This window comes from Phyllobates terribilis, unplaced genomic scaffold (assembly GCF_046119375.1).
Source record: "Phyllobates terribilis strain yellow unplaced genomic scaffold, ASM4611937v1 Scaffold_11__3_contigs__length_659146591, whole genome shotgun sequence".
Lineage (NCBI taxonomy): Eukaryota > Metazoa > Chordata > Amphibia > Anura > Dendrobatidae > Phyllobates > Phyllobates terribilis.
The window spans coordinates 590,632,619-590,653,860 of record NW_027362771.1 but is presented as its reverse complement, the minus strand read 5'-3'; positions in this window follow the sequence as shown (position 1 = coordinate 590,653,860).

The window sequence follows — 21,242 nt, the reverse complement described above, 5'->3', positions numbered from 1 at the left end:
CAGCGACATCCACAGTGCCTCCATAATAACAGTGACATCCACAGTGCCCCCATAATAACAGTGATATCCACAGTGCTCCCATAATAACAGTGACATCCACAGTGCTCCCATAATAACAGTGATATCCACAGTGCTCCCATAATAACAGTGACATCCACAGTGCTCCCATAATAACAGTGACATCCACAGTGCTCCCATAATAACAGTGATATCCACAGTGCCCCATAATAACAGTGATATCCACAGTGCTCCCATAATAACAGTGACATCCACAGTGCCCCATAATAACAGTGATATCCACAGTGCCCCCATAATAACAGTGACATCCACAGTGCTCCCATAATAACAGTGACATCCACAGTGCTCCCATAATAACAGTGATATCCACAGTGCCCCCATAATAACAGTGATATCCACAGTGCTCCCATAATAACAGTGATATCCACAGTGCTCCCATAATAACAGTGATATCCACAGTGCTCCCATAATAACAGTGATATCCACAGTGCCCCCATAATAACAGTGATATCCACAGTGCTCCCATAATAACAGTGATATCCACAGTGCCCCCATAATAACAGTGACATCCACAGTGCTCCCATAATAACAGTGATATCCACAGTGCTCCCATAATAACAGTGATATCCACAGTGCTCCCATAATAACAGTGATATCCACAGTGCTCCCATAATAACAGTGATATCCACAGTGCTCCCATAATAACAGTGATATCCACAGTGCTCCCATAATAACAGTGACATCCACAGTGCTCCCATAATAACAGTGACATCCACAGTGCCCCCATAATAACAGTGATATCCACAGTGCTCCCATAATAACAGTGATATCCACAGTGCTCCCATAATAACAGTGACATCCACAGTGCTCCCATAATAACAGTGACATCCACAGTGCTCTCATAATAACAGTGACATCCACAGTGCTCCCATAATAACAGTGACATCCACAGTGCTCCCATAATAACAGTGACATCCACAGTGCTCCCATAATAACAGTGACATCCACAGTGCCCCCATAATAACAGTGATATCCACAGTGCCCCCATAATAACAGTGATATCCACAGTGCTCCCATAATAACAGTGACATCCACAGTGCCCCCATAATAACAGTGATATCCACAGTGCCCCCATAATAACAGTGATATCCACAGTGCTCCCATAATAACAGTGACATCTACAGTGCTCCCATAATAACAGTGACATCCACAGTGCCCCCATAATAACAGTGATATCCACAGTGCTCCCATAATAACAGTGACATCCACAGTGCTCCCATAATAACAGTGACATCCACAGTGCTCTCATAATAACAGTGACATCCACAGTGCTCCCATAATAACAGTGATATCCACAGTGCTCCCATAATAACAGTGACATCCACAGTGCTCTCATAATAACAGTGATATCCACAGTGCTCCCATAATAACAGTGATATCCACAGTGCCCCCATAATAACAGTGACATCCACAGTGCCCCCATAATAACAGTGATATCCACAGTGCCCCCATAATAACAGTGATATCCACAGTGCTCCCATAATAACAGTGACATCCACAGTGCTCCCATAATAACAGTGACATCCACAGTGCCCCCATAATAACAGTGATATCCACAGTGCTCCCATAATAACAGTGATATCCACAGTGCCCCCATAATAACAATGACATCCACAGTGCTCCCATAATAACAGTGATATCCACAGTGCTCCCATAATAACAGTGATATCCACAGTGCTCCCATAATAACAGTGACATCCACAGTGCTCCCATAATAACAGTGATATCCACAGTGCTCCCATAATAACAGTGACATCCACAGTGCTCCCATAATAACAGTGACATCCACAGTGCCCCCATAATAACAGTGACATCCACAGTGCTCCCATAATAACAGTGATATCCACAGTGCTCCCATAATAACAGTGACATCCACAGTGCTCCCATAATAACAGTGATATCCACAGTGCTCCCATAATAACAGTGATATCCACAGTGCCCCCATAATAACAGTGACATCCACAGTGCCCCCATAATAACAGTGATATCCACAGTGCTCCCATAATAACAGTGACATCCACAGTGCTCCCATAATAACAGTGACATCCACAGTGCTCCCATAATAACAGTGATATCCACAGTGCTCCCATAATAACAGTGATATCCACAGTGCTCCCATAATAACAGTGACATCCACAGTGCTCCCATAATAACAGTGACATCCACAGTGCTCCCATAATAACAGTGACATCCACAGTGCTCCCATAATAACAGTGACATCCACAGTGCTCCCATAATAACAGTGATATCCACAGTGCTCCCATAATAACAGTGATATCCACAGTGCCCCCATAATAACAGCGACATCCACAGTGCTCCCATAATAACAGTGATATCCACAGTGCTCCCATAATAACAGTGATATCCACAGTGCTCCCATAATAACAGTGACATCCACAGTGCTCCCATAATAACAGCGATATCCACAGTGCTCCCATAATAACAGCGATATCCACAGTGCCCCCATAATAACAGCGACATCCACAGTGCTCCCATAATAACAGCGACATCCACAGTGCCCCCATAATAACAGCGACATCCACAGTGCCCCCATAATAACAGCGACATCCACAGTGCTCCCATAATAACAGTGACATCCACAGTGCTCCCATAATAACAGTGACATCCACAGTGCTCCCATAATAACAGTGATATCCACAGTGCTCCCATAATAACAGTGATATCCACAGTGCCCCCATAATAACAGTGATATCCACAGTGCTCCCATAATAACAGTGATATCCACAGTGCTCCCATAATAACAGTGACATCCACAGTGCTCCCATAATAACAGTGATATCCACAGTGCTCCCATAATAACAGTGATATCCACAGTGCTCCCATAATAACAGTGACATCCACAGTGCTCCCATAATAACAGTGATATCCACAGTGCCCCCATAATAACAGTGATATCCACAGTGCTCCCATAATAACAGTGATATCCACAGTGCTCCCATAATAACAGTGACATCCACAGTGCTCCCATAATAACAGTGATATCCACAGTGCTCCCATAATAACAGTGATATCCACAGTGCTCCCATAATAACAGTGATATCCACAGTGCTCCCATAATAACAGTGACATCCACAGTGCCCCCATAATAACAGTGACATCCACAGTGCTCCCATAATAATAGTGACATCCACAGTGCCCCCATAATAACAGTGATATCCACAGTGCTCCCATAATAACAGTGACATCCACAGTGCTCCCATAATAACAGTGACATCCACAGTGCTCCCATAATAACAGTGACATCCACAGTGCCCCCATAATAACAGTGACACCCACAGTGCTCCCATAATAACAGTGACATCCACAGTGCTCCCATAATAACAGCGACATCCACAGTGCCCCCATAATAACAGTGATATCCACAGTGCTCCCATAATAACAGTGACATCCACAGTGCCCCCATAATAACAGTGACATCCACAGTGCTCCCATAATAACAGAGACATCCACAGTGCTCCCATAATAACAGTGATATCCACAGTGCTTCCATAATAACAGTGATATCCACAGTGCCCCCATAATAACAGTGATATCCACAGTGCTCCCATAATAACAGTGACATCCACAGTGCTCCCATAATAACAGTGATATCCACAGTGCTCCCATAATAACAGTGATATCCACAGTGCCCCCATAATAACAGCGATATCCACAGTGCTCCCATAATAACAGCGATATCCACAGTGCCCCCATAATAACAGCGATATCCACAGTGCTCCCATAATAACAGCGATATCCACAGTGCTCCCATAATAACAGCGACATCCAAAGTGCTCCCATAATAACAGTGATATCCACAGTGCCCCCATAATAACAGTGACATCCACAGTGCCTCCATAATAACAGTGACATCCACAGTGCCCCCATAATAACAGTGATATCCACAGTGCTCCCATAATAACAGTGACATCCACAGTGCTCCATAATAACAGTGATATCCACAGTGTTCCCATAATAACAGTGACATCCACAGTGCTCCCATAATAACAGTGATATCCACAGTGCTCCCATAATAACAGCGACATCCACAGTGCCCCCATAATAACAGTGATATCCACAGTGCTCCCATAATAACAGTGACATCCACAGTGCTCCCATAATAACAGTGATATCCACAGTGCTCCCATAATAACAGTGACATCCACAGTGCCCCCATAATAACAGTGATATCCACAGTGCTCCCATAATAACAGTGACATCCACAGTGCTCCCATAATAACAGTGATATCCACAGTGCTCCCATAATAACAGTGACATCCACAGTGCCCCCATAATAACAGTGATATCCACAGTGCTCCCATAATAACAGTGATATCCACAGTGCTCCCATAATAACAGCGACATCCACAGTGCCCCCATAATAACAGCGATATCCACAGTGCCCCCATAATAACAGCGACATCCACAGTTCCCCCATAATAACAGCGACATCCACAGTGCTCCCATAATAACAGTGACATCCACAGTGCTCCCGTAATAACAGTGATATCCACAGTGCCCCCGTAATAACAGTGACATCCACAGTGCTCCCATAATAACAGTGACATCCACAGTGCTCCCATAATAACAGTGACATCCACAGTGCTCCCATAATAACAGTGATATCCACAGTGCCCCCATAATAACAGTGATATCCACAGTGCCCCCATAATAACAGTGATATCCACAGTGCCCCCATAATAACAGCGATATACACAGTGCCCCCATAATAACAGTGACATCTACAGTGCTCCCATAATAACAGTGATATCCACAGTGCTCCCATAATAACAGTGATATCCACAGTGCCCCCATAATAACAGCGATATACACAGTGCCCCCATAATAACAGTGACATCTACAGTGCTCCCATAATAACAGTGACATCCACAGTGCCCCCATAATAACAGCGATATACACAGTGCTCCCATAATAACAGTGATATCCACAGTGCCCCCATAATAACAGTGATATCCACAGTGCCCCCATAATAACAGTGATATCCACAGTGCTCCATAATAACAGTGACATCCACAGTGCCCCCATAATAACAGCGATATCCACAGTGCTCCATAATAACAGTGACATCCACAGTGCCCCCATAATAACAGCGATATACACAGTGCTCCCATAATAACAGTGACATCCACAGTGCCCCCATAATAACAGTGATATCCACAGTGCTCCCATAATAACAGTGATATCCACAGTGCCCCCATAATAACAGTGACATCCACAGTGCTCCCATAATAACAGTGATATCCACAGTGCTCCCATAATAACAGTGACATCCACAGTGCTCCCATAATAACAGCGACACCCACAGTGCTCCCATAATAACAGTGACATCCACAGTGCTCCCATAATAACAGTGACATCCACAGTGCTCCCATAATAACAGCGATATCCACAGTGCTCCCATAATAACAGTGACATCCACAGTGCTCCCATAATAACAGTGACATCCACAGTGCTCCCATAATAACAGTGACATCCACAGTGCCCCCATAATAACAGTGACATCCACAGTGCTCCCATAATAACAGCGACACCCACAGTGCTCCCATAATAACAGTGATATCCACAGTGCTCCCATAATAACAGCGACATCCACAGTGCTCCCATAATAACAGCGATATCCACAGTGCTCCCATAATAACAGTGACATCCACAGTGCTCCCATAATAACAGTGACATCCACAGTGTCCCCATAATAACAGCGACATCCACAGTGCTCCCATAATAACAGCGATATCCACAGTGCCCCCATAATAACAGCGACATCCACAGTGCTCCCATAATAACAGTGATATCCACAGTGCTCCCATAATAACAGCGACATCCACAGTGCTCCCATAATAACAGCGATATCCACAGTGCTCCCATAATAACAGTGACATCCACAGTGCCCCCATAATAACAGCGACATCCACAGTGCTCCCATAATAACAGCGATATCCACAGTGCTCCCATAATAACAGCGACATCCACAGTGCTCCCATAATAACAGTGATATCCACAGTGCTCCCATAATAACAGTGACATCCACAGTGCTCCCATAATAACAGTGACATCCACAGTGCTCCCATAATAACAGTGACATCCACAGTGCTCCCATAATAACAGTGACATCCACAGTGCCCCCATAATAACAGTGACATCCACAGTGCTCCCATAATAACAGTGACATCCACAGTGCTCCCATAATAACAGCGACATCCACAGTGCTCCCATAATAACTGTGATATCCACAGTGCCCCCATAATAACAGTGATATCCACAGTGCTCCCATAATAACAGTGACATCCACAGTGCTCCCATAATAACAGTGATATCCACAGTGCTCCCATAATAACAGTGATATCCACAGTGCTCCCATAATAACAGTGATATCCACAGTGCCCCCATAATAACAGTGACATCCACAGTGCTCCCATAATAACAGTGACATCCACAGTGCTCCCATAATAACTGTGACATCCACAGTGCTCCCATAATAACAGTGACATCCACAGTGCTCCCATAATAACAGCGACATCCACAGTGCTCCCATAATAACTGTGATATCCACAGTGCCCCCATAATAACAGTGATATCCACAGTGCTCCCATAATAACAGCGACATCCACAGTGCTCCCATAATAACAGTGACATCCACAGTGCTCCCATAATAACAGTGATATCCACAGTGCTCCCATAATAACAGTGACATCCACAGTGCTCCCATAATAACAGTGACATCCACAGTGCTCCCATAATAACAGTGATATCCACAGTGCCCCCATAATAACAGTGACATCCACAGTGCTCCCATAATAACAGTGATATCCACAGTGCCCCCATAATAACAGTGATATCCACAGTGCTCCCATAATAACAGTGATATCCACAGTGCTCCCATAATAACAGTGATATCCACAGTGCCCCCATAATAACAGTGATATCCACAGTGCTCCCATAATAACAGTGATATCCACAGTGCTCCCATAATAACAGTGATATCCACAGTGCTCCCATAATAACAGTGATATCCACAGTGCCCCCATAATAACAGTGATATCCACAGTGCTCCCATAATAACAGTGATATCCACAGTGCTCCCATAATAACAGTGACATCCACAGTGCCCCCATAATAACAGCGATATCCACAGTGCTCCCATAATAACTGTGATATCCACAGTGCCCCCATAATAACAGCGATATCCACAGTGCTCCCATAATAACTGTGATATCCACAGTGCCCCCATAATAACAGCGACATCAACAGTGCTCCCATAATAACAGTGACATCCACAGTGCTCCCATAATAACAGTGATATCAACAGTGCTCCCATAATAACAGTGACATCCACAGTGCTCCCATAATAACAGTGATATCCACAGTGCTCCCATAATAACAGTGATATCCACAGTGCTCCCATAATAACAGTGACATCCACAGTGCCCCCATAATAACAGCGATATCCACAGTGCTCCCATAATAACTGTGATATCCACAGTGCCCCCATAATAACAGCGATATCCACAGTGCTCCCATAATAACTGTGATATCCACAGTGCCCCCATAATAACAGCGACATCCACAGTGCCCCCATAATAACAGTGACATCCACAGTGCTCCCATAATAACAGCGACACCCACAGTGCTCCCATAATAACAGTGATATCCACAGTGCCCCCATAATAACAGCGACATCCACAGTGCTCCCATAATAACAGTGACATCCACAGTGCTCCCATAATAACAGCGACACCCACAGTGCTCCCATAATAACAGTGATATCCACAGTGCTCCCATAATAACAGTGATATCCACAGTGCCCCCATAATAACAGTGACATCCACAGTGCTCCCATAATAACAGTGACATCCACAGTGCTCCCATAATAACAGTGATATCCACAGTGCTTCCATAATAACAGTGATATCCACAGTGCCCCCATAATAACAGTGACATCCACAGTGCCCCCATAATAACAGCGACATCCACAGTGCTCCCATAATAACAGTGACATCCACAGTGCTCCCATAATAACAGTGATATCCACAGTGCTCCCATAATAACAGTGACATCCACAGTGCTCCCATAATAACAGTGATATCCACAGTGCTCCCATAATAACAGTGACATCCACAGTGCCCCCATAATAACAGCGACATCCACAGTGCTCCCATAATAACAGTGACATCCACACTGCTCCCATAATAACAGCGACACCCACAGTGCTCCATAATAACAGTGATATCCACAGTGCTCCCATAATAACAGTGATATCCACAGTGCTCCCATAATAACAGTGATATCCACAGTGCTCCCATAATAACAGTGATATCCACAGTGCCCCCATAATAACAGTGACATCCACAGTGCTCCCATAATAACAGTGACATCCACAGTGCTCCCATAATAACAGTGATATCCACAGTGCCCCCATAATAACAGTGATATCCACAGTGCCCCCATAATAACAGCGACATCCACAGTGCTCCCATAATAACAGTGATATCCACAGTGCTCCCATAATAACAGTGACATCCACAGTGCTCCCATAATAACAGTGATATCCACAGTGCTCCCATAATAACAGTGACATCCACAGTGCTCCCATAATAACAGTGATATCCACAGTGCTCCCATAATAACAGTGACATCCACAGTGCTCCCATAATAACAGTGACATCCACAGTGCTCCCATAATAACATTGATATCCACAGTGCTCCATAATAACAGTGACATCCACAGTGCCTCCATAATAACAGTGACATCCACAGTGCTCCCATAATAACAGTGATATCCACAGTGCTCCCATAATAACAGTGACATCCACAGTGCTCCCATAATAACAGTGATATCCACAGTGCCCCCATAATAACAGTGACATCCACAGTGCTCCCATAATAACAGTGATATCCACAGTGCTCCCATAATAACAGTGACATCCACAGTGCCCCCATAATAACAGCGATATCCACAGTGCCCCCATAATAACAGAGACATCCACAGTGCTCCCATAATAACAGCGACATCCACAGTGCTCCCATAATAACAGTGACATCCACGGTGCTCCCATAATAACAGCGACATCCACGGTGCTTCCATAATAACAGTGATATCCACAGTGCCCCCATAATAACAGTGATATCCACAGTGCCCCCATAATAACAGCGACATCCACAGTGCTCCCATAATAACAGTGATATCCACAGTGCTTCCATAATAACAGTGATATCCACAGTGCCCCCATAATAACAGTGATATCCACAGTGCCCCCATAATAACAGCGACATCCACAGTGCTCCCATAATAACAGTGATATCCACAGTGCTCCCATAATAACAGCGACATCCACAGTGCTCCCATAATAACAGCGACATCCACAGTGCTCCCATAATAACAGTGACATCCACAGTGCCCCCATAATAACAGCGACATCCACAGTGACATCCACAGTGCTCCCATAATAACAGTGATATCCACAGTGCCCCCATAATAACAGTGATATCCACAGTGCTCCCATAATAACAGTGATATCCACAGTGCTCCCATAATAACAGTGACATCCACAGTGCCCCCATAATAACAGCGACATCCACAGTGACATCCACAGTGCTCCCATAATAACAGTGATATCCACAGTGCCCCCATAATAACAGTGATATCCACAGTGCTCCCATAATAACAGTGATATCCACAGTGCCTCCATAATAACAGTGATATCCACAGTGCTCCCATAATAACAGTGATATCCACAGTGCCCCCATAATAACAGTGATATCCACAGTGCTCCCATAATAACAGTGATATCCACAGTGCCTCCATAATAACAGCGACATCCACAGTGCTCCCATAATAACAGTGACATCCACAGTGCTCCCATAATAACAGTGACATCCACAGTGCCCCCATAATAACTGTGATATCCACAGTGCCCCATAATAACAGCGACATCCACAGTGCTCCCATAATAACAGTGATATCCACAGTGCTCCCATAATAACAGTGATATCCACAGTGCTCCCATAATAACAGTGATATCCACAGTGCTCCCATAATAACAGTGACATCCACAGTGCTCCCATAATAACAGTGACATCCACAGTGCTCCCATAATAACAGTGATATCCACAGTGCTCTCATAATAACAGTGACATCCACAGTGCTCCCATAATAACAGTGACATCCACAGTGCTCCCATAATAACAGTGATATCCACAGTGCCCCCATAATAACAGTGATATCCACAGTGCTCCCATAATAACAGTGATATCCACAGTGCTCCCATAATAACAGTGACATCCACAGTGCCCCCATAATAACAGTGACATCCACAGTGCTCCCATAATAACAGCGACATCCACAGTGCTCCCATAATAACAGTGATATCCACAGTGCTCCCATAATAACAGTGACATCCACAGTGCCCCCATAATAACAGTGACCTCCACAGTGCTCCCATAATAACAGTGATATCCACAGTGCCCCCATAATAACAGTGACCTCCACAGTGCTCCCATAATAACAGTGATATCCACAGTGCCCCCATAATAACAGTGACATCCACAGTGCTCCCATAATAACAGTGATATCCACAGTGCCCCCATAATAACAGTGATATCCACAGTGCTCCCATAATAACAGTAACATCCACAGTGCTCCCATAATAACAGTGATATCCACAGTGCTCCCATAATAACAGTGACATCCACAGTGCCCCCATAATAACAGTGATATCCACAGTGCCCCCATAATAACAGCGATATACACAGTGCCCCCATAATAACAGTGACATCCACAGTGCTCCCATAATAACAGTGATATCCACAGTGCTCCCATAATAACAGTGATATACACAGTGCCCCCATAATAACAGTGACATCCACAGTGCTCCCATAATAACAGTGACATCCACAGTGCTCCCATAATAACAGTGACATCCACAGTGCTCCCATAATAACAGTGACATCCACAGTGCCCCCATAATAACAGTGATATCCACAGTGCCCCCATAATAACAGCGACATCCACAGTGCCCCCATAATAACAGTGATATCCACAGTGCCCCCATAATAACAGTGATATCCACAGTGCCCCCATAATAACAGTGATATCCACAGTGCTCCCATAATAACAGTGACATCCACAGTGCCCCCATAATAACAGTGATATCCACAGTGCCCCCATAATAACAGTGATATCCACAGTGCCCCCATAATAACAGTGATATCCACAGTGCTCCCATAATAACAGTAACATCCACAGTGCCCCCATAATAACAGTGATATCCACAGTGATCCCATAATAACAGTGACATCCACAGTGCCCCCATAATAACAGTGATATCCACAGTGCCCCCATAATAACAGCGATATACACAGTGCCCCCATAATAACAGTGACATCCACAGTGCTCCCATAATAACAGTGACATCCACAGTGCCCCCATAATAACAGTGATATCCACAGTGCCCCCATAATAACAGTGACATCTACAGTGCTCCCATAATAACAGTGACATCCACAGTGCCCCCATAATAACAGTGACATCCACAGTGCTCCCATAATAACAGTGACATCCACAGTGCTCCCATAATAACAGTGACATCCACAGTGCCCCCATAATAACAGTGACATCCACAGTGCTCCCATAATAACAGTGACATCCACAGTGCCCCCATAATAACAGTGACATCCACAGTGCCCCCATAATAACAGTGACATCTACAGTGCTCCCATAATAACAGTGATATCCACAGTGATCCCATAATAACAGTGACATCCACAGTGCCCCCATAATAACAGTGACATCCACAGTGCCCCATAATAACAGTGACATCCACAGTGCCCCCATAATAACAGTGAAATCCACAGTGCTCCCATAATAACAGTGACATCCACAGTGCCCCCATAATAACAGTGATATCCACAGTGCCCCCATAATAACAGTGATATCCACAGTGCTCCCATAATAACAGTGATATCCACAGTGCTCCCATAATAACAGTGATATCCACAGTGCCCCCATAATAACAGTGACATCCACAGTGCCCCATAATAACAGTGACATCCACAGTGCCCCCATAATAACAGTGAAATCCACAGTGCTCCCATAATAACAGTGACATCCACAGTGCTCCCATAATAACAGTGACATCCACAGTGCTCCCATAATAACAGTGATATCCACAGTGCCTCCATAATAACAGTGAAATCCACAGTGCTCCCATAATAACAGCGATATCCACAGTGCCCCCATAATAACAGTGACATCCACAGTGCTCCCATAATAACAGTGACATCCACAGTGCCCCATAATAACAGTGATATCCACAGTGCCCCCATAATAACAGTGACATCCACAGTGCCCCCATAATAACAGTGACATCCACAGTGCCCCATAATAACAGTGACATCCACAGTGCCCCCATAATAACAGTGATATCCACAGTGCTCCCATAATAACAGTGATATCCACAGTGCCCCCATAATAACAGTGACATCCACAGTGCTCCCATAATAACAGTGATATCCACAGTGCCCCCATAATAACAGTGATATCCACAGTGCCCCCATAACAGTGATATCCACAGTGCTCCCATAATAACAGTGATATCCACAGTGCTCCCATAATAACAGTGACATCCACAGTGCCCCCATAATAACAGCGATATCCACAGTGCCCCCATAATAACAGTGACATCCACAGTGCTCCCATAATAACAGTGACATCCACAGTGCTCCCATAATAACAGTGATATCCACAGTGCTCCCATAATAACAGTGATATCCACAGTGCCCCCATAATAACAGTGATATCCACAGTGCCCCCATAATAACAGTGACATCCACAGTGCTCCCATAATAACAGTGACATCCACAGTGCTCCCATAATAACAGTGATATCCACAGTGCCCCCATAATAACAGTGATATCCACAGTGCCCCCATAACAGTGATATCCACAGTGCTCCCATAATAACAGTGATATCCACAGTGCTCCCATAATAACAGTGACATCCACAGTGCCCCCATAATAACAGTGACATCCACAGTGCTCCCATAATAACAGTGACATCCACAGTGCCCCCATAATAACAGTGATATCCACAGTGCTCCCATAATAACAGTAACATCCACAGTGCCCCCATAATAACAGTGATATCCACAGTGCTCCCATAATAACAGTGACATCCACAGTGCCCCCATAATAACAGTGATATCCACAGTGCCCCCATAATAACAGCGATATACACAGTGCCCCCATAATAACAGTGATATCCACAGTGCTCCCATAATAACAGTGACATCCACAGTGCTCCTATAATAACAGTGATATCCACAGTGCTCCCATAATAACAGTGACATCCACAGTGCCCCCATAATAACAGTGACATCCACAGTGCTCCCATAATAACAGCGACATCCACAGTGCTCCCATAATAACAGTGACATCCACAGTGCCCCATAATAACAGTGATATCCACAGTGCTCCCATAATAACAGTGACATCCACAGTGCTCCCATAATAACAGTGACATCCACAGTGCCCCATAATAACAGTGATATCCACAGTGCCCCCATAATAACAGTGACATCCACAGTGCTCCCATAATAACAGTGACATCCACAGTGCCCCATAATAACAGTGATATCCACAGTGCTCCCATAATAACAGTGACATCCACAGTGCTCCCATAATAACAGTGACATCCACAGTGCCCCATAATAACAGTGATATCCACAGTGCTCCCATAATAACAGTGACATCCACAGTGCCCCATAATAACAGTGACATCCACAGTGCCCCATAATAACAGTGACATCCACAGTGCCCCATAATAACAGTGACATCCACAGTGCTCTCATAATAACAGCGACATCCACAGTGCTCCCATAATAACAGTGACATCCACAGTGCTCCCATAATAACAGTGACATCCACAGTGCTCCCATAATAACAGTGATATCCACAGTGCTCCCATAATAACAGTGATATCCACAGTGCTCCATAATAACAGTGACATCCACAGTGCCTCCATAATAACAGTGACATCCACAGTGCTCCCATAATAACAGCGACATCCACAGTGCTCCCATAATAACAGTGATATCCACAGTGCTCCCATAATAACAGTGATATCCACAGTGCTCCCATAATAACAGTGATATCCACAGTGCTCCCATAATAACAGTGACATCCACAGTGCTCCCATAATAACAGTGATATCCACAGTGCTCCCATAATAACAGTGACATCCACAGTGCTCCCATAATAACTGCGACATCCACAGTGCTCCCATAATAACAGTGATATCCACAGTGCTCCCATAATAACAGTGATATCCACAGTGCCCCCATAATAACAGTGACATCCACAGTGCCCCCATAATAACAGTGACATCCACAGTGCTCCATAATAACAGTGATATCCACAGTGCCCCCATAATAACAGTGATATCCACAGTGCCCCCATAATAACAGTGATATCCACAGTGCCCCCATAATAACAGTGATATCCACAGTGCCCCCATAATAACAGTGATATCCACAGTGCTCCCATAATAACAGTGATATCCACAGTGCCCCCATAATAACAGTGATATCCACAGTGTCCCCATAATAACAGTGATATCCACAGTGCTCCCATAATAACAGTGATATCCACAGTGCTCCCATAATAACAGTGACATCCACAGTGCTCCCATAATAACAGTGATATCCACAGTGCTCCCATAATAACAGTGACATCCACAGTGCTCCCATAATAACAGTGATATCCACAGTGCTCCCATAATAACAGTGATATCCACAGTGCTCCCATAATAACAGTGACATCCACAGTGCCCCCATAATAACAGTGACATCCACAGTGCTCCCATAATAACAGTGATATCCACAGTGCTCCCATAATAACAGTGATATCCACAGTGCTCCCATAATAACAGTGATATCCACAGTGCCCCCATAATAACAGTGATATCCACAGTGTCCCCATAATAACAGTGATATCCACAGTGCTCCCATAATAACAGTGATATCCACAGTGCTCCCATAATAACAGTGACATCCACAGTGCCCCCATAATAACAGTGACATCCACAGTGCCCCCATAATAACAGTGACATCCACAGTGCTCCCATAATAACAGTGATATCCACAGTGCTCCCATAATAACAGTGATATCCACAGTGCCCCCATAATAACAGTGACATCCACAGTGCCCCCATAATAACAGTGACATCCACAGTGCTCCCATAATAACAGTGATATCCACAGTGCTCCCATAATAACAGTGATATCCACAGTGCTCCCATAATAACAGTGATATCCACAGTGCCCCCATAATAACAGTGATATCCACAGTGTCCCCATAATAACAGTGATATCCACAGTGCTCCCATAATAACAGTGATATCCACAGTGCCCCCATAATAACAGTGACATCCACAGTGCTCCCATAATAACAGTGATATCCACAGTGCTCCCATAATAACAGTGATATCCACAGTGCTCCCATAATAACAGTGACATCCACAGTGCCCCCATAATAACAGTGACATCCACAGTGCCCCATAATAACAGTGACATCCACAGTGCCCCCATAATAACAGTGATATCCACAGTGCCCCCATAATAACAGTGACATCCACAGTGCTCCCATAATAACAGTGACATCCACAGTGCCCCATAATAACAGTGACATCCACAGTGCTCCCATAATAACAGTGACATCCACAGTGCTCCCATAATAACAGTGATATCCACAGTGCTCCCATAATAACAGTGATATCCACAGTGCCCCCATAATAACAGTGACATCCACAGTGCCCCCATAATAACAGTGATATCCACAGTGCTCCCATAATAACAGTGATATCCACAGTGCTCCCATAATAACAGTGACATCCACAGTGCTCCCATAATAACAGTGACATCCACAGTGCCCCATAATAACAGTGACATCCACAGTGCCCCCATAATAACAGTGATATCCACAGTGCCCCCATAATAACAGTGACATCCACAGTGCTCCCATAATAACAGTGACATCCACAGTGCCCCATAATAACAGTGACATCCACAGTGCCCCATAATAACAGTGACATCCACAGTGCTCCCATAATAACAGTGATATCCACAGTGCTCCCATAATAACAGTGATATCCACAGTGCTCCCATAATAACAGTGATATCCACAGTGCTCCCATAATAACAGTGATATCCACAGTGCTCCCATAATAACAGTGATATCCACAGTGCTCCCATAATAACAGTGATATCCACAGTGCTCCCATAATAACAGTGACATCCACAGTGCCCCATAATAACAGTGACATCCACAGTGCTCCCATAATAACAGTGATATCCACAGTGCTCCCATAATAACAGTGATATCCACAGTGCTCCCATAATAACAGTGATATCCACAGTGCTCCCATAATAACAGTGACATCCACAGTGCTCCCATAATAACAGTGACATCCACAGTGCTCCCATAACAGCGACATCCACAGTGCCCCCATAATAACAGTGATATCCACAGTGCTCCCATAATAACAGTGACATCCACAGTGCTCCCGTAATAACAGTGACATCCACAGTGCTCCCATAATAACAGTGATATCCACAGTGCTCCCATAATAACAGTGATATCCACAGTGCTCCCATAATAACAGTGACATCCACAGTGCCCCATAATAACAGTGACATCCACAGTGCTCCCATAATAACAGTGATATCCACAGTGCTCCCATAATAACAGTGATATCCACAGTGCTCCCATAATAACAGTGATATCCACAGTGCTCCCATAATAACAGTGACATCCACAGTGCTCCCATAATAACAGTGACATCCACAGTGCTCCCATAATAACAGTGACATCCACAGTGCTCCCATAATAACAGTGATATCCACAGTGCTCCCATAATAACAGTGACATCCACAGTGCCCCATAATAACAGTGATATCCACAGTGCCCCATAATAACAGTGACATCCACAGTGCTCCCATAATAACAGCGACATCCACAGTGCCCCATAATAACAGCGACATCCACAGTGCCCCCATAATAACAGCGATATCCACAGTGCTCCCATAATAACAGTGACATCCACAGTGCCCCATAATAACAGTGACATCCACAGTGCCCCATAATAACAGTGATATCCACAGTGCTCCCATAATAACAGTGACATCCACAGTGCCCCATAATAACAGTGACATCCACAGTGCCCCATAATAACAGTGACATCCACAGTGCCCCATAATAACAGTGACATCCACAGTGCTCCCATAATAACAGTGACATCCACAGTGCCCCATAATAACAGTGACATCCACAGTGCCCCATAATAACAGTGACATCCACAGTGCTCCCATAATAACAGCGACATCCACAGTGCTCCCATAATAACAGTGACATCCACAGTGCTCCCATAATAACAGTGACATCCACAGTGCCCCATAATAACAGTGACATCCACAGTGCCCCATAATAACAGTGATATCCACAGTGCCCCATAATAACAGTGATATCCACAGTGCTCCCATAATAACAGTGACATCCACAGTGCCCCATAATAACAGTGATATCCACAGTGCTCCCATAATAACAGTGACATCCACAGTGCTCCCATAATAACAGTGACATCCACAGTGCCCCATAATAACAGTGATATCCACAGTGCCCCCATAATAACAGTGACATCCACAGTGCTCCCATAATAACAGTGACATCCACAGTGCCCCATAATAACAGTGATATCCACAGTGCTCCCATAATAACAGTGACATCCACAGTGCCCCATAATAACAGTGACATCCACAGTGCCCCATAATAACAGTGACATCCACAGTGCCCCATAATAACAGTGACATCCACAGTGCTCCCATAATAACAGCGACATCCACAGTGCTCCCATAATAACAGCGACATCCACAGTGCTCCCATAATAACAGTGACATCCACAGTGCCCCATAATAACAGTGACATCCACAGTGCTCCCATAATAACAGCGACATCCACAGTGCTCCCATAATAACAGTGACATCCACAGTGCTCCCATAATAACAGTGACATCCACAGTGCCCCATAATAACAGTGATATCCACAGTGCTCCCATAATAACAGTGACATCCACAGTGCCCCATAATAACAGTGACATCCACAGTGCCCCATAATAACAGTGACATCCACAGTGCCCCATAATAACAGTGACATCCACAGTGCTCCCATAATAACAGCGACATCCACAGTGCTCCCATAATAACAGCGACATCCACAGTGCTCCCATAATAACAGTGATATCCACAGTGCTCCCATAATAACAGCGATATCCACAGTGCCCCCATAATAACAGTGATATCCACAGTGCTCCCATAATAACAGCGACATCCACAGTGCTCCCATAATAACAGTGACATCCACAGTGCTCCCATAATAACAGCGACATCCACAGTGCTCCCATAATAACAGTGACATCCACAGTGCTCCCATAATAACAGTGACATCCACAGTGCTCCCATAATAACAGTGACATCCACAGTGCTCCCATAATAACAGTGATATCCACAGTGCTCCCATAATAACAGTGATATCCACAGTGCTCCCATAATAACAGCGACATCCACAGTGCTCCCATAATAACAGCGACATCCACAGTGCTCCCATAATAACAGTGACATCCACAGTGCCCCATAATAACAGTGACATCCACAGTGCTCCCATAATAACAGTGATATCCACAGTGCTCCCATAATAACAGTGACATCCACAGTGCTCCCATAATAACAGTGACATCCACAGTGCTCCCATAATAACAGTGACATCCACAGTGCCCCATAATAACAGTGACATCCACAGTGCCCCCATAATAACAGTGACATCCACAGTGCCCCATAATAACAGTGACATCCACAGTGCTCCCATAATAACAGTGACATCCACAGTCCTCCCATAATAACAGTGACATCCACACTGCCCCCATAATAACAGTGACATCCACAGTGCCCCCATAATAACAGTGACATCCACAGTGCTCCCATAATAACAGTGACATCCACAGTGCTCCCATAATAACAGTGACATCCACAGTGCTCCCATAATAACAGTGATATCCACAGTGCTCCCATAATAACAGTGACATCCACAGTGCCCCATAATAACAGTGATATCCACAGTGCTCCCATAATAACAGTGATATCCACAGTGCTCCCATAATAACAGTGATATCCACAGTGCCCCCATAATAACAGTGACATCCACAGTGCTCCCATAATAACAGTGATATCCACAGTGCTCCCATAATAACAGTGACATCCACAGTGCTCCCATAATAACAGTGACATCCACAGTGCTCCCATAATAACAGTGACATCCACAGTGCTCCCATAATAACAGTGATATCCACAGTGCTCCCATAATAACAGTGACATCCACAGTGCCCCCATAATAACAGTGACATCCACAGTGCTCCCATAATAACAGTGACATCCACAGTGCTCCCATAATAACAGTGACATCCACAGTGCTCCCATAATAACAGTGATATCCACAGTGCTCCCATAATAACAGTGACATCCACAGTGCTCCCATAATAACAGTGACATCCACAGTGCTCCCATAATAACAGTGACATCCACAGTGCTTCCATAATAACAGTGATATCCACAGTGCTCCCATAATAACAGTGACATCCACAGTGCCCCCATAATAACAGTGATATCCACAGTGCTCCCATAATAACAGTGACATCCACAGTGCTCCCATAATAACAGTGATATCCACAGTGCTCCCATAATAACAGTGATATCCACAGTGCTCCCATAATAACAGCGACATCCACAGTGCTTCCATAATAACAGTGACATCCACAGTGCCCCCATAATAACAGTGATATCCACAGTGCTCCCATAATAACAGTGACATCCACAGTGCTCCCATAATAACAGTGATATCCACAGTGCTCCCATAATAACAGTGATATCCACAGTGCTCCCATAATAACAGTGACATCCACAGTGCTTCCATAATAACAGTGACATCCACAGTGCCCCCATAATAACAGTGACATCCACAGTGCTCCCATAATAACAGTGACATCCACAGTGCTCCCATAATAACAGTGACATCCACAGTGCTCCCATAATAACAGTGACATCCACAGTGCTCCCATAATAACAGTGACATCCACAGTGCTCTCATAATAACAGTGACATCCACAGTGCTCCCATAATAACAGTGATATCCACAGTGCTCCCATAATAACAGTGACATCCACAGTGCCCCCATAATAACAGTGACATCCACAGTGCTCCCATAATAACAGCGATATCCACAGTGCTCCCATAATAACAGTGACATCCACAGTGCTCCCATAATAACAGTGACATCCACAGTGCTCCCATAATGCCAGTGATATCCACAGTGCTCCCATAATAACAGTGACATCCACAGTGCCCCCATAATAACAGTGACATCCACAGTGCTCCCATAATAACAGTGACATCCACAGTGCTCCCATAATAACAGTGACATCCACAGTGCTCCCATAATAACAGTGACATCCACAGTGCTCCCATAATAACAGTGACATCCACAGTGCTCCCATAATAACAGTGACATCCACAGTGCTCCCATAATAACAGTGACATCCACAGTGCCCCCATAATAACAGTGACATCCACAGTGCTCCCATAATAACAGCGATATCCACAGTGCTCCCATAATAACAGTGACATCCACAGTGCTCCCATAATAACAGTGACATCCACAGTGCTCCCATAATAACAGTGACATCCACAGTGCTCCCATAATAACAGTGATATCCACAGTGCTCCCATAATAACAGTGACATCCACAGTGCTCCCATAATAACAGTGACATCCACAGTGCTCCCATAATAACAGTGATATCCACAGTGCTCCCATAATAACAGCGATATCCACAGTGCTCCCATAATAACAGTGACATCCACAGTGCCCCCATAATAACAGTGACATCCACAGTGCTCCCATAATAACAGTGATATCCACAGTGCTCCCATAATAACAGTGACATCCACAGTGCTCCCATAATAACAGCGACATCCACAGCGCTCCCATAATAACAGTGATATACACAATGCCCCCATAATAACAGTGACATCCACAGTGCCCCCATAA